The sequence below is a fragment of the Somniosus microcephalus genome, chromosome 12 (genome assembly GCF_052327205.1).
Source record: "Somniosus microcephalus isolate GS21.2 chromosome 12, FLI_Smic_1.0, whole genome shotgun sequence".
Taxonomy (NCBI): domain Eukaryota; kingdom Metazoa; phylum Chordata; class Chondrichthyes; order Squaliformes; family Somniosidae; genus Somniosus; species Somniosus microcephalus.
The window spans coordinates 66,320,937-66,335,026 of NC_140998.1; the positions used below are offsets into that span (position 1 = coordinate 66,320,937).

The 14,090-nt window shown below is 47.1% G+C and overlaps 1 protein-coding gene across 2 annotated transcripts in view; it reads right to left on the bottom strand.

Moving 5' to 3' along the window:
• eml1 (EMAP like 1) overlaps window positions 1-14,090 on the bottom strand; it is a 310,966-nt gene that overhangs the window by 231,104 nt on the left and 65,772 nt on the right. The window lies entirely within an intron of this gene.

The following is a 14,090-nucleotide window of genomic DNA, read 5'->3' on the forward strand; positions in this document are numbered from 1 at the left end:
TCTTTGATCAAGCTTTTGGTCACCTGCCCTAATTTCTCCTTATGTGGCTCAGTGTCAAATTTTTTGTCTTTTAATACTCTTGTGAAGTGCCTTGGGACGTTTTACTACGATGTTTCCCCTGGCTGGGGAGTCTAGAACTCGGGCTCACTGTCTCAGAATAAGGGGTCGGCCATTTAGGACTGAGATGAGGAGAAATTTCTTCACTCAGAGGGTGGCGAATCTTTGAAATTCTCTACCCCAGAGGGCTGTGGAGGCTCAGTCGTTGAGTATATTCAAGACAGAGATCGATAGATTTTTGAAAATTAAGGGAATCAAGGGATATGGGGATAGTGCAGGAAAGATGAGTTGAGGTAGAAGATCAGCCATGATCTTATTGAATGGCAGAGCAGGCTCGAGGGGCCAAATGGCCTACTCCTGCTCCTATTTCTCATGTTCTTTTGTTAAAGGCGCTATATAAGTACAAGTTGTTGTTGTTGTATATCTTTGACCAGGCTTTTAGTCAGCTATCCTACCATCTCCTTCTTTGTCTTCAGTGTCAATTTTTGTCAGATTTTGCACCTGTGAGGTGACTTTGAACATTTTACTATGTGAAAGGCACCATATTAATGCAAGTTATTATTGTTGAATGACTATGGTTTGTTTCTGTCATTGGCTAAAGGAAAGAATGATTACTGTAAGCTCTGTAATACTTTGTGAAAAACAGAATGCGCACAACCATCATGTAGACTATAGGAAACAACTGAAAGCAATCAGCATCACAATTAAAGCTAATCAGTTGCGCATAGTGTTTTACCAGTTTTTCTGTATTACACCCAATTCAGCAAGCATTCAATCGCAGGAAGTGGTGACTGAGACCATGCGGGGAACTTTAACTCACCCTGCCTGGTGGGAACGGGGCAGTTAAAATAGCTGTGCAATGACTTACCGCTTCATTCCCACTTGATTCATCCCCAGCACCATGTTAACTAGGCTCTATTTTTTAGATGGCTGAGGCACCCGCCAGACTCAGACAGAACCTCATTATTGACCCGGAATTTGCGGTCCTGATGACAGCAAACTGGCAGCGTTCGCCGTCATTCCGCCTTTGAAACTGACCGCCACTTCGGGATTTGGCGCATGCCAAAAATCCCAAAGTTGGGGTCAGTCATTGACAGCTCCGAAACGGGTTGCACAGTGCACCCCCGCCACCCACTCCCACAGAGCCGGCAATCTGTGTCATCAGCCAAATCATTGAAACTGATGGAAACTTCGGCTCTTCTGCAGTAAGAACGCTGTTAAATTCCCCACCAAAAGTTAGACCCAAAGGGAGTAGGTGTACCTGGGGTTTTAACCACGTATTGACTGCTAAACAAAGGTTAAGGGCCTGGAAAACTAATTTTAATATTGTGCAGTGTGAAATTTGTCCATTTTAATAAAAATTAAACATTTTAAGAAACTTTTCAAAATAATGTTTTTACATTTTTTTTGAAGTTTGTCCATCTTTATTTCAGGTTTGCCTTTTCCCCATTTGAGAGCCCCAATTTTTCTTTTGCTCTCTCTAACTGTTATAAAAAATTAGAATTTGAAGAGCTTACTCACTTCCCTGTTCGCTGTCTGTGAGAATTCTGCCTTTTGATTGCCTGCTTCGACAGCCTGTTGACATCACAACAGCTCAAACAAGGGAATTCCTGCTACAGTCCATTGATTTGAATTGAAGGTCGGAAAACCCGAAGTTCTCGATACAGAGATTGCGAGATCCCTGTGCGGAGCGTGCTTCAGGGCCAGCAGTGAACGCCTTTGCTTCATTTTCTGACCGCAAATTCAGGGCCCATATATGCTAATTAATAGATGCTAATTACTATATGATGTCCACTACTTTAATGGACTACTGAGTGGGCTGCCTGTCACGGGTGACAGGCTCAGTAAAACCTGGTGGGTAAGAAGAGGAAGCCCTCTAAGGTAAGTCAAAAACTTTCCTTAATCGGGCCAAGAGGAGCAATAAAATTCTGGGCCTTTGCTTTCCCAGATATCCCCCTTTCCCACCCGTGTGGGAAGCCCTGAATCCGCCCCCGATGACTTACTTAGGTGCCAGCAGGTGGCCTCCAGGCCCCGTGGAGCTCTTTCCGCTTGTTTTGGACAGGCAGCTCCAGGTATGTACAAGTGGAGTAGGGAATCTCTTAAAACTAGGTGACACTGTATTAACAATGGCTTTTGTTTGCTTTTATTCCCACATAAAATAATTAGAAATCATGATTTTCCCATGTGGTCAGCTATTACACCCCATCTGGGCACCATCTAAAAAATGGCTTTACCCGGTGATCACTACTATTCATAGATAAAACTATCACAGATTACTTCCCAAGATTACTGCCCATGAGACCAAGCTGGTGTTTCATTTATCGTTGGAAAGTTTGGAAAACTTAACTTTGAAATTTTCAACAACTAGGAATGTATCTGCTTTTTTTTGACCCCTCCCCTCCATCAAGTGCTGCTGACTCGCTGAGAGGATGGTTATGAGACCTATGCTGAAGACAGCCGAGAGTGCCACTCTTGAGCTGATAGCGCGAAGTGCAGAAGAGCATCCTGCACCGATTGACCCGCTAGGTTTTTATTCTTTATTTTTCTTCCTGCCCACCCCGTCACTTTGGGTCGATCCAACTCCTTCCAGGATAGATCAGCGGAGAGCAGAAACTCATCATATGGGGAATTGCAAGAGCCCATGACTGAGTACTCCATGCAGTCGCATGGTCAAACACTCCACACTACTGAGCTGCAGACTTGGTCCTGCAAGAACATTTCCTTTCAGAGACTATTAGTTCAACAGTTGAATATTCAGAAATGTTTCAAAATACCACGTAATTCATCAATTTGTTTTAACCCATGCCAGTGGTGCATTCTTTGAACGCAGATTCATACAATATTGCATGTCCATCCTGTCAATTCATTTCTACATTTATGACAATCCCTTGTCAAGGTATGGAACACCACTTTGCACTTGAGGCTAGCAGAGATGTAGAATGCAGAGGTGCTGTACTCAGCAGCTGGGTCGAACTTGGTAAAACACACCCATTACAGATCTCCAAACTTTAAACAAGAAATTATTTTCTTAAGTAACCTTGGTCCAAATTCAAATAAAAATGTATCACAACCATGATTGTGTATCACTGTATAGATATGGACAATAGGTTTAATAGATGTGCGATTGGCTTTTCTATCCCAATTAAGTTTCCACAGTGATTCCCATTTGCAGTACTTTAGTAGGCATCAGCTATAGGTTACATTACTCTAGTTTACATGAGTAAGTTTACTGTGGTGCAGCCTTAATCAGGTTCAAACTGTCTTACAGTGTTATACAGCATAATTACCTCAATCTTATATAACCCCCGTATCCTTATTAAATATTCTAAGATATTCTTCTTGTGTCTCTGGCTTAGGCAATTTATCCTTTGTAATTATAGTTATGACTCGCTATCTTTTCTCCTAATACAAGGCTGGCTTTTCCATTATATCTTGTATGGTTGTGATTTACATTAATTCGCCTGGACAATAGCCTATGTGGAAAGCAATCTAATACTCTCTTCACTTAAATCTTACTAGGTTGTTGTCACTATGGTCTCCTTTCATAGGTTACACCGGAGAACAAAGGATGGAGAGAACTAGGCCTAGAAATTGGGTATAGCCCCGCTTGGGGCGTTAGAATTGGCGGAGCGCAAATTTTATAGCCAGACGCAACTTATCGACACCTCGTGCGGTATTGGGTTGCAGCGCCCCAAAGGTGATTGAGGCGCGAGTTCAGGTGTTACACGGGGCACCTAAGGCGCTAACATGCCAGCGCAACCCAATATCGGGGCGTCCAGCCGCAGCGCAGGGGCTCTCAATTACCTATGACCACGAGACTTCCAGGCGCCGGCCAGCTCTTAAAGGGGTGGGTCAGGCAGCTCCAGCATCCACACTCTGTGCCTTGTAGGCCTGCAAATCGGCGCAGGCCCTTCTCTGGCGCAAAAAACTTGGAGCATATGGAGAGGGTGAGGCAGAGAGCAGAGCGCTTCACCAATGAGTCTCTGGAGGAATTGGTGGCCGCAGTGGAGCGCCGGCGAGATGTCCTCTACCCCGACAATGGCAGGAGGCCTAATCATAAGGACTACCGACGAGCTTGGAGGGATGTTTCTCAGAGGGTCAACTCCAGTAGCATGGCGACCAGGAGCCCTGTGCAGTGCAGGAAGAATTTCAACGACCTCACTCGGGTCGTGAGGGTGAGTGGAGATAATGTAAACTTATGCATCCCTCCATTAGCACCTGACTTTATGGCTACAGGGTGTGCTATGCCCCACTGGCCATCTGTCAGCAAGCACCCATGGCCCTTTCTGGTCACACACATGCACATTTGACTCAGGGCATCATGTAAGGGCTGGTCCATCATGGGGGGCATGAGATGATAACCCAGGGCATCATGTAAGGGCTGTTCCACCATGGGGGGCATGAGATGATAACCCAGGGCATCATGTAAGGGCTGTTCCACCATGGGGTGGCATGAGATCATAATTCAGGGCATCATGTAACATCACTTCCCGTCCTTTGCCCTGCAGGCCAAGCTGGCGAGAAACCGCAAGGAGCAGCTTCGCACCGGAGGAGGCCGTCCTCAACTGGAGCCTCTGACGGATCTCGAGGAGAGAGTCCACCAGATTGTGGGAGGACGTCTGAGTGGTCCTGTCACCACTGCAACTGCCGACCCCATTGTCCACAGCGATGGTAAGGTTCTCTACTATTACAGCTGTCACCTTCCAGTTGTTTCCCCCGCCAGCATGCTTTCTCAATGTGGAGCCATGTCATAGCATTGCCACACTGTTGCATCCCTTGCTGCCAAACTATCCTTTTGCTAAAGCCACTTTTCAACCTCCCTGCTTTCAGATGCTGCATCACCAGCTCGGGAGCCGGCCCCTCAAGCTGCCAGTGCCAGTGCCTCCGGAGGCGACGACCAGGAGGAAGCTGGACCATCTGTGCCAGTCTCAGGGGTGCCACCGCATCTGGAGACTGGGGATAGTAGTTCCCTTGAGAGGAGGGGGGGGGGCTCTGATGAGGAGCCAGTTGCAGGAACCAGCGGCCTGCAGCAACACGTGGGGGGTAGGGACGCTCGGGGGCCGTCTCCGCGGAGGGCGAGGCAGGCCACCATGACTGCTGCACAGAGTGCAGAAATGCGTAGCCTTGCCGAGATGAGCGCCCAGGCCCAGCTCAGGCACACTGAGCTGATGGCTGCAGTGGGGAGGATGCCTGAGTCGATCGACACACTGGCAAAGAGTGTGCTGAACTTTGGGGCAGCAATGGAAAGGACTGTCCAGGGCTTCGGCCCAGCAATGGAAAGGACTGTCCAGGGCTTCGGCCCAGCAATGGAAAGGTCTGTCCAGGGCTTCGGCCCAGCAATGGAAAGGTCTGTCCAGGGCTTGTCCGATGCAGTGGAAAGGTCTGTCCAGGGCTTGTCCGAGGCAGTGAAAACGTCTGTCCAGGGCTTGTCCGAGGCAGTGGAAAGGTCTGTCCATGCCTTGTCCGAGGCAGTGGAAAGGAGTGTTCCGGCCTTGTCCGAAGCAGTGGAAAGGACTGTCCATGGCTTATCCGAAGCACTGGCACCTACCACGCAGGTCCTCACTGCTGCCACGCAGTCACTTGCTGGCCTCGTCCACACGCAAATTGAGGCCACGTGAACACTCTCTGCTGCCACCCTAGCTGCATCAGGCAGGATCACCCCAGGCCCTTGCGGCACCACAGCAGGCCATGAATCTGTGGAGCAGTCGATTGTGGCGTATGATCCTGTGCGGCCCCGTCAGAGTGCTAGTGTTTCGGCCGACCACGGTGCAGGTGTCCTCTCTCTGCATGTGAGCAGTCCTGATGCCACCGCTGGCACGTCAGCAGAGCAGCTGCCACCACCTGCGCGGCAGACTGCTAGCAGACATGCCCAGTTGGAGCAGCCTGCTTGCGGGACCTCCAAGCCCAGAGGTCGTCCAGGCCATCCCTCAGGGGCTTCAGCGCTTCCAGACACTCAGCAGGCGTCCCCCAGCCTTGAAGCAGCCACTGGGGTCCAATTACGGAGGAGCTGCAGGGAGGGAAGGGGCCGACCTCATAAGAGGAGTCGGTCTCCATCAAGGGGTCACCAGTAGAGGGAAGTGCTAAGACGTCTCTTTTTCCGGATTTAAGGCCGTCCACACCTGCTGTGTTTGTTATGGTTTGGTTAGTTTCGCCGGGTTGCCAGACAGTTATCTGTTAGTTTGTTAGTTATGATTTCTGTTACCATTACGTTGTCATGCTGGAAGGAAGCACTTGTTTGAAAATAAAGAAAACTTTTTATTTACAATCGAGCTGTACACTATTTACAATCATCGAGACCTTCATAGGCTTACAGCGAACCGGAGGGCGCTGTTCGATTCACAGCCACCATTCCGTCCGAGGGGCCTAGAACCGAGTCCTTATGAGCCTCCGACGAACGGCCCTTCCAGTTTCTGGAGCCCTCCCATCTTCCTCCTCCTTCTCCTCCTCCTGATCCTCCTCGCCCGCATGCCCCTCCTCCTCCTCCTCCTCCTCCTCGTCCGCCTGCTCTGCTGGACCTTGAGGGTCGGCTGGCATTGGCTGGGTGCGTCAAATGACCAGGTTGTGGAGCATGCAGCAGACAACAACGATGCGCGCCACATGCTCCGGCGAGTACTGTAGGGCGCCCCCCGAATGGTCTAGACAACGGAAACGCTGCTTCAGCACACCAATTGTGTGCTCCACAATGTTCCTGGTGGCCTGATGGCTGTTATTGTAATGCTCTTCTGCCGGGGTGCTGGGCAAACGGAGCGGGGTCATGAGCCATAGGCAGAGTGGATAGCCCTTGTCACCCAGAAGCCAGCCTCGTGGGTAAGCCGGGGCCTCAAAAAGGTCAGCCACTGAGGTCTGCCGCAGGATGAACGCGTCATGGCTGCTGCCAGGGAATTGTGCGTTCACCGCCATGATCATCTGCCGGTGATCACAGACCAGCTGCACATTAAGGGAATGGAACCCCTTTTGGTTACGGAACTCCTCCGGATTCTGTAATGGCGCCCGCAAAGCCACGTGTGTGCAATCAATGGCCCCCTGCACCATGGGGAAATCCGCAATAGCCGCGAAGCCCTGTGCGCGCTCCCCCTGCTTCTCCAGGGTCACAGGGAAGGTGATTAAATCGCGCCTCCTTTTGTAGAGGGCAGCTGTCACTTGCCGGATGCAGCAATGCACCGCAAATTGAGAGATATTTGATATGTCCCCAGCTGCTGCCTGAAACGATCCGCTGGCGTAAAAGTTGAGCACAACAGTGACTTTCACGGCCACCAACAGAGAGGTCCTGCACCGTATCCGCGGCTGCAGATCCTCAGCAAGCAGGTGGCACAGCTCAGTGACAACATCCTTACCAAATCTGAGCCTTCGCAGACACTGCTCCTCCGACATGGTAAGGTAGGAGACCTGCTGCCTGAAAACCCTGGCAGCGTATGGTCAGATTTGGCGACGTCCATTGGCCCTCCTCCTTCTGGCCAATCCCGGCCCTCTCTCCCTCTGTCTCTGTGCCCTTGCCAGTTGTTCAGCCAGGATGACGTTCCCCTCCAAAGCAGCTCCCATTATTCTGGCCGACGAGTAAGACGCAGTTAGCTTTCTGGATCCAACTGTTCTGGACAGGGCTGAAGGTCCCAAGGCTCCTCTGGCTCAATAAGAACAAGTCTGTGTAACTGAAGGTCTGCAACTCTCTCCAGCAGCGAGCAGTATGGCCAGGCCAAATGGCTGCCGCTTTTATACTAGTGCTGTCCCCTTTAAAGAGCGCCGCCCGAGTCCGAGAAGGACCTGGTAACGTTCCATCCAACTGTCACTAATAGCGCCAGGCGGAACGGAGGGGGGCGCCACTGAATTTCCGGTACGGGGCGCCAAAAAGGCGTTGCACAATGAAATGACGTCATTATCTGGCTGCGCCCGCGAGCGGGCGCAAAGACTTAGCGCCGGCACTAACAGGCTACTCAATATGGCAGGATGTGCTAGGATCACTGCGCACGTCTGAAAATTGGGTAACGCCCCAAATCTCGGGCTCTTTAGGCGCTAATCGCTGGCGCAACCAACCGAATTTCTAGGCCCTAATCTTAATTACCTGGTTCCCAGATACTGTCCACAGCAGAGCTGCAGGGTCAGCTTGTTTAAGAGTTAAAGCAACACTTTTTTAAATAGCCATGATGTGGAGATGCCGGTGTTGGACTGGGGTGGACAAATGTAAGAAGTCACACAACACCAGGTTATAGTCCAACAGCTTTATTTGAAGTCACAAGCTTTCGGAGCGCTGCTCCTTCGTCAGGTGAAGTGACGAAGGAGCAGCGCTCCGAAAGCTTGTGATTTCAAATAAAGCTGTTGGACTATAACCTGGTGTTGTGTGACTTCTCATGTTTTTAAATAGCAGCATTGAATACGATTCAGCACATCTATTCCCTTAAATAACTGCCTTCAGATGCAAAAGATGGAATATTCAGTGACTAATAGTCATATCTGCAAGAGACTTTTCTCCTTAGAAATAAGTATATGATGGACCAAGGTAAATCTGATTTGTACAGTTCCAGTAATTTAATTTACTATTCTCCAAGAGTTAGCTGTATTATCTTTACTGAAAAGTACTGTTACCTATGGCCTTCGTAACATTTTAAATTTGTACACCAGCCTAAACATCAAAAATAAGTGAATATGAGCCAATTACTTTCTGTTCACATTGTGTGTTATGGTTGACTGCTAACGCACTTGGTTAACTTCCAGATGCCAATTATTTCTGTCTGCCCATTGTTTGGGAGCTGGCCTAATTTGGGAAAGTTAGAGAACAGCACGCCAGAACCACTGCTCCCAACTGAGTGCCAAATAACAGCAAATGGCCAAACATCAATCGAATTTCAGCCCTTCATAGCAGTCCTTTGACCATTGTGAATAAGTGAAGCCTTTTAATCTGGTCTCCATGGAACTGGCTGAAGTAGTTCACAAACTCCAAAGCCCCAATTATATTTGCAGTGCCATATAGATCTCATTCAGATCATCTCAGTGTGATATAAAGTGAATGCAATCCTCCAGGATTTATAGCTAGGTCTTCCCCGACTCCACTTGTGCATCAAGAGGTATTAAATGACCTGGCAGACTTTCTAATCGCCAGAAAACAGCAAGAGATTTTGCATTAGGTGCTTCCAGCAACCTGACTCAAATCTTCTGCTTCATAGCCCAGGCTTTTGCTGGGGGGTCAACAGTCGAGGTGAGAAATTTTACTATTGGAGTAACAGGAACTCTGGAACATTTATATTTAACCATTTGCCATGACTTAGTTGCAAATTCTCAGCAAAGTGAAAGCAAACCTTAAGCTGATGCAATCGAAGGTGCGTCACAATCTAATATAAAGACATTGTCAGGACTGTCAGATTGAGTTCACATTAACCAGGTCCAGAGAATTGACAATCTCCTTGGACAAGCTGCTTTCTTAAGCATCCAGCTCACGCACTGCGAAGCTGAAACAAACACTGATATTGTAGTAATAAAGCTACTCAAATATCAGAACTTGCATTATTACTGTTATGTCAATCCTAATCTACAAAAAAAGGAATGAAATCTTAAAAAAATTAAATAAAATTAATTCTACCCACTGCAGGTCCTGGTTGCAATGACTAACAACATTGTTAATGCTTTCAAAAATAAGAGTTTCTGCTTTGGGCGCAATCGGTGATCCAGGCGGCCATTTTGAAAAGTGATTTCCCCCCCCCGAATTTCCACTCAAACTCATTTGCATATCGCCGAATGCAAAATCTGTTATGAACCAGTGCAATCGAGCAGCGTTTTAAAGCGTAACTTTAAAAAAAAAATGTACTTTAAAAAATATTCCTTGATATATTTAAGAGTGGCAATGTGGTGCAGTTTGATTAATACCGCTGGAAATGGGTTTATCACAAAAAATAAGCATTTTTAATCACAGTGTCAATTTACCACCTGTGAGTAACCCAATTTTAAATTACTGAAAATTACTTTTAAAAAATATATAGAACCATTTGCTAGTTATATTGGGGTACAGTAGTCAGTTTCTTAGTAATTAAAAAAAAAGACATTCAAAAGTTTTTAAAACTTGCCTAGTAGTGTCCTTGCACCCAAAAGGACCAGCTTAATTTTTAGAGCCGCCTCGAAGGCCCGCAAACGAGCGCCATTAGTGGAAACTTCCAATGGTGATTCATTCGTCCTGGGAGGTGTGGCCAGTTTTGTGGGCGGGGCCAGCCTCTAGCACCATGTTTTTTAAACTAGTGCAAAAGGTCTCGGAAACTCGATTTGCACTGGACATAATTTGGGCTTGAAATTCTGCAATCTTTTGCGCTGGTTACGCCAATTTCCGATGAATTAAGCCAAAAAAAAACCACGCAACCAAGCGGAAACTCCACCCCAATGTGTTTACAGTTTTATTATACTGAGCAACCGGAGCATTTCTATCGTTCCCCCACCCCCGTCACCGTCCCTTTCCCCACTTTCATTTTAGGAATCAGCTAAACTGTTTGGACCAATGTGTGATCAATTTAACATTCACGAGATGTGACCACAATATAAATGTAAATCGCACAGAACTGGATTTGTAACTTCAAGGTTCTGCTAAAACGTACAAGAATCACGGTACAAAAATGTCCCTGTTTTCTGTAAACCTTGAAGCAGCTCATCCTTCAGCAGCTGTTTACTTCATGTTATGAATGTACGAGTCCTCTGACCACAATAAGTGATTGGAGAAACAAATATGATGAAAAATAATATTGGAAAATATAAAAAGACACTTATTTCCTCCCAGGTTTATGTTTTTCTTGGACATATTTTCCACATGTTGCAATCTCATGTTAGACAGACATTTTAGGATGACACAGGATGATTTCAGTGCCTTTCTTCTAGTGCCTCAATCTCTCTGAAGAACTTATTTCCCCTAATTTCCTGTCCTCTTCTCCTGGAGCCACTGACTCACGCTGGGATTTGGTTGCAGGGTACCTGCTGCTTTCTCCTACCTTCTGTAAGTGGCTAATTCTTCACGTGTGAGCACGTGGGCCCAAAGTGTCACCATGGAGCCTCATAACTGTGCCTGATCCTGCCCTGATCCGACTTGCCACACATGCACACTTTCCAGCAAGTCACTGTACAATGGTAGCTTGATATGCTGACATATTAGATGAAATAGGGTGGGAGGAGACTGGCGCTGAGCATAAACAACAGCATAGACCAGTTGGGCCGAATGGCCTGTTTCTGCGCTGTAAATTCTATGTAAATTCTGTGATCAAAAGAGGGAACTCCAGCTCATTTTTCCCCTTTTCTGGCCTGGGCAGTGAAGCCTATTTAGCACTGCAGCTGTTGGCCTGGCTGAACTCAGCTATCTCAGACTGGGAATCAAATCCGTGTCCCTCTGGTCCTCTTGGCTTAGCCTTTTCAGATACAGCAGTTTAAGATTCATTTTGAGATTTTGCTTCAAATGTTCAATTTTCTCCCTGCCACCTTTTTTGTCCCATGCTTTTTTACTTTGACAATTAAAAGTGGAGTTCTGAAACATCAGCACAGGTACAATGTAGTTAGGGGGTAGAACATCTGTGGCAGCTCACCCGATCTCCTGCCGTAACTTTGGTGGAAGATTAGCATAAACCCCGGCGTAACAACGTAAACAGCCAGCGGGAGATCAGGAGAAACCCTGCGGAAATTCTACCCCTATATCTATTAGGTAATGTATGAATGTACAGGACGGGAAAAGACTCTGCAGTCCCAAAAAATGAAGCTTTGATATTCAGTCACGTGTTGCTAAGTCACATCAGATATGTCATTCTATATTATATTGATTTGTTCCTTTCATTTGTTTCTTCACTCTAAGCTCTGGCTTCTCTGCACCAAGGCAGCATTGCACCTGATAGGAATGGAAATGTCTTTACCTTGAGATGTGACCTTTGACTTATTTACAAATAATCTGGCAGTACACTGTTAGCACTTGAATGTGATGCTTGAGGACAAATACTGATATATCCTTAAAAGCTCCAATAAAATGTGCGCAAATCAATTAAAAAAATTCCCCTTGTTATTTTCCCCTGCTAATTTCCCCCCCTACTCCTCTCCTAAAGACTGTGGGGGCGATTTTGCCAGCCCTGGGGAGGTGGGTGTGGAGACGGGACTGCCGGGAAAATGGCAGAATCTGGGGGTGGGTACCCATCCCGCTGGGGGTGGGTACCCATCCCGCCCCCAATCCGCCTCCGTGCCATCTTCCCAGGAAGCGTGTACCCAACCCGCGCTGGGAGCCGCCTCCTCGAGGCGGGAAGGAGATTAGTGCCAATTAACTGCCTGTTAACAGGTAGTTACCAGCAGTTCTTTGGATAATCCCTATTTTGCCACCTAAAGTGTAGGCTTCCCGACGGCTCTGAATCTCGCCAAGGTCAGTGAGGCAAGCCGTGGGTCTGCGGGGGTCGGAGGGGCCGAGATGTCCGTTATGCAGGTGAGTGATGGGTGCATGTGTGCAGAGGTAAGTGTGTGAGGTGAGTGTTGAGTGTTTTAAAAGCTTTACTTACCTTTTCTTCTTCCTCCAGGTTTCATCCCTTCAGGTCTCGGGAGTCCCTCATGTCACCGGCAGAGAAAGCAGAATGGCCACTGCATTCTCAAATGCATCAGCCTTCTGCTTTCTGCTCAGGAAGGCTTTCTAATTGAGTCTTGAGTAAAGACTCAACTTAGAAGACAGCTTGTGAGTGTTTGACAGCTTCACAGAGCCGTCAAACGATGACAATTCATCTGTCAAAAGCTGGGCGGGCTTAACAAGGTCAATCAAGGGAAAATAGCGTGGGTTGGCCACAAGTCGATGGAGGTGGGACTAAAACCCGACAAGTGGGAGTTCCGCCTCCAAAAGCTCCCCATTGAGAAAATCCAGCCCTGTGTTGTGATTTTGCAAGCACTGGTAACCCCTCCGATACTTCCTCGAAGTGACCATTACCTACCTGTGCACGCTGATGGTGGTTATTCATCCAAGGGTGCTTCACAGCTGAGCCTGACCCTGTGTTCACCCATTGTCTACATGTGTCCATTTCCAACAGGATAGCATTCAGGAGCAGGAAGCCCGGCTTATTTTCCTCTCCCTAACTGAGGGAAAGTAAGGCCCACTGTAGTGGATCTATAACTGTTTCAGCTGCGATTAACTAACTCAGCACAGACCAGGAACTGAACCAGAGACATTCCCGATTTGTATGGCTCGGGTACTCAAACAGTTTTTATTATATCGTATACTCCTTTTACCAAAACCAATTTCCCTTTATCCAAATGTTATTGAGAGCAATGGCAATACACATTAAAAAGAAGAAAGAATTTGTATTTATATCGCGCTTTTCACAACTTCAGAGCGTCCCAAAGTACTTCACAGCCAATGAAGTACTTTTCAAAGTGTAGTCACTGCTGTAATGTAGGGAAACACAGCAGCAACGTCCCACAAAAAGCAATGAGATAAATGACCAGATCGTCTTGATTTTTTGGTGTTAGTTAAGGTATAAGTGTTGGCCAGGACAAGAAGGGAGCTTTGCTGCTCTTCTTTTATGTCCACCTGAACAGGTGCCTCAGTTCAATGTCTCATCTGAAAGATAGCACTCCCTCACTACTGCACTGGAGTGCCAGCTTAAATTACCTGCTCAGGTCTCTGGGTTGGCGCTTGAACCCACAATTTTATGGCTCAGTGGCAAAGGCACTGGCAGCGAGTCAAGGCTGGTGAAGTCTGGCAGTTCTCTGTAGGGATGAAGGAGCTGGCTGTGGATTATCTGTTCAGTTTAGTTTGATCCATCTAAGTTCACGTAAAGTAGTAGCCATGGCCATCCCCGTTTATCAGCATAAATTAAAACACTAATAGGATTACAAATTTCTCTAGATTTACAATATTACTTTCCAGACACACAACGCAATGCTGGAGATTACACTAAAGGAATATTTAAAAAAAGAGGCTTTAAATTAGAAAATCTGTTACAATGAGACAATCAATCGTGTTTAAGACTTAAAAACAACTTTAAAAAAATGAAATAATTTATGCATTTTTAAAACATTTTTCTCGTGGCAAGTCTTATCTTCCCTTATCAACTGCT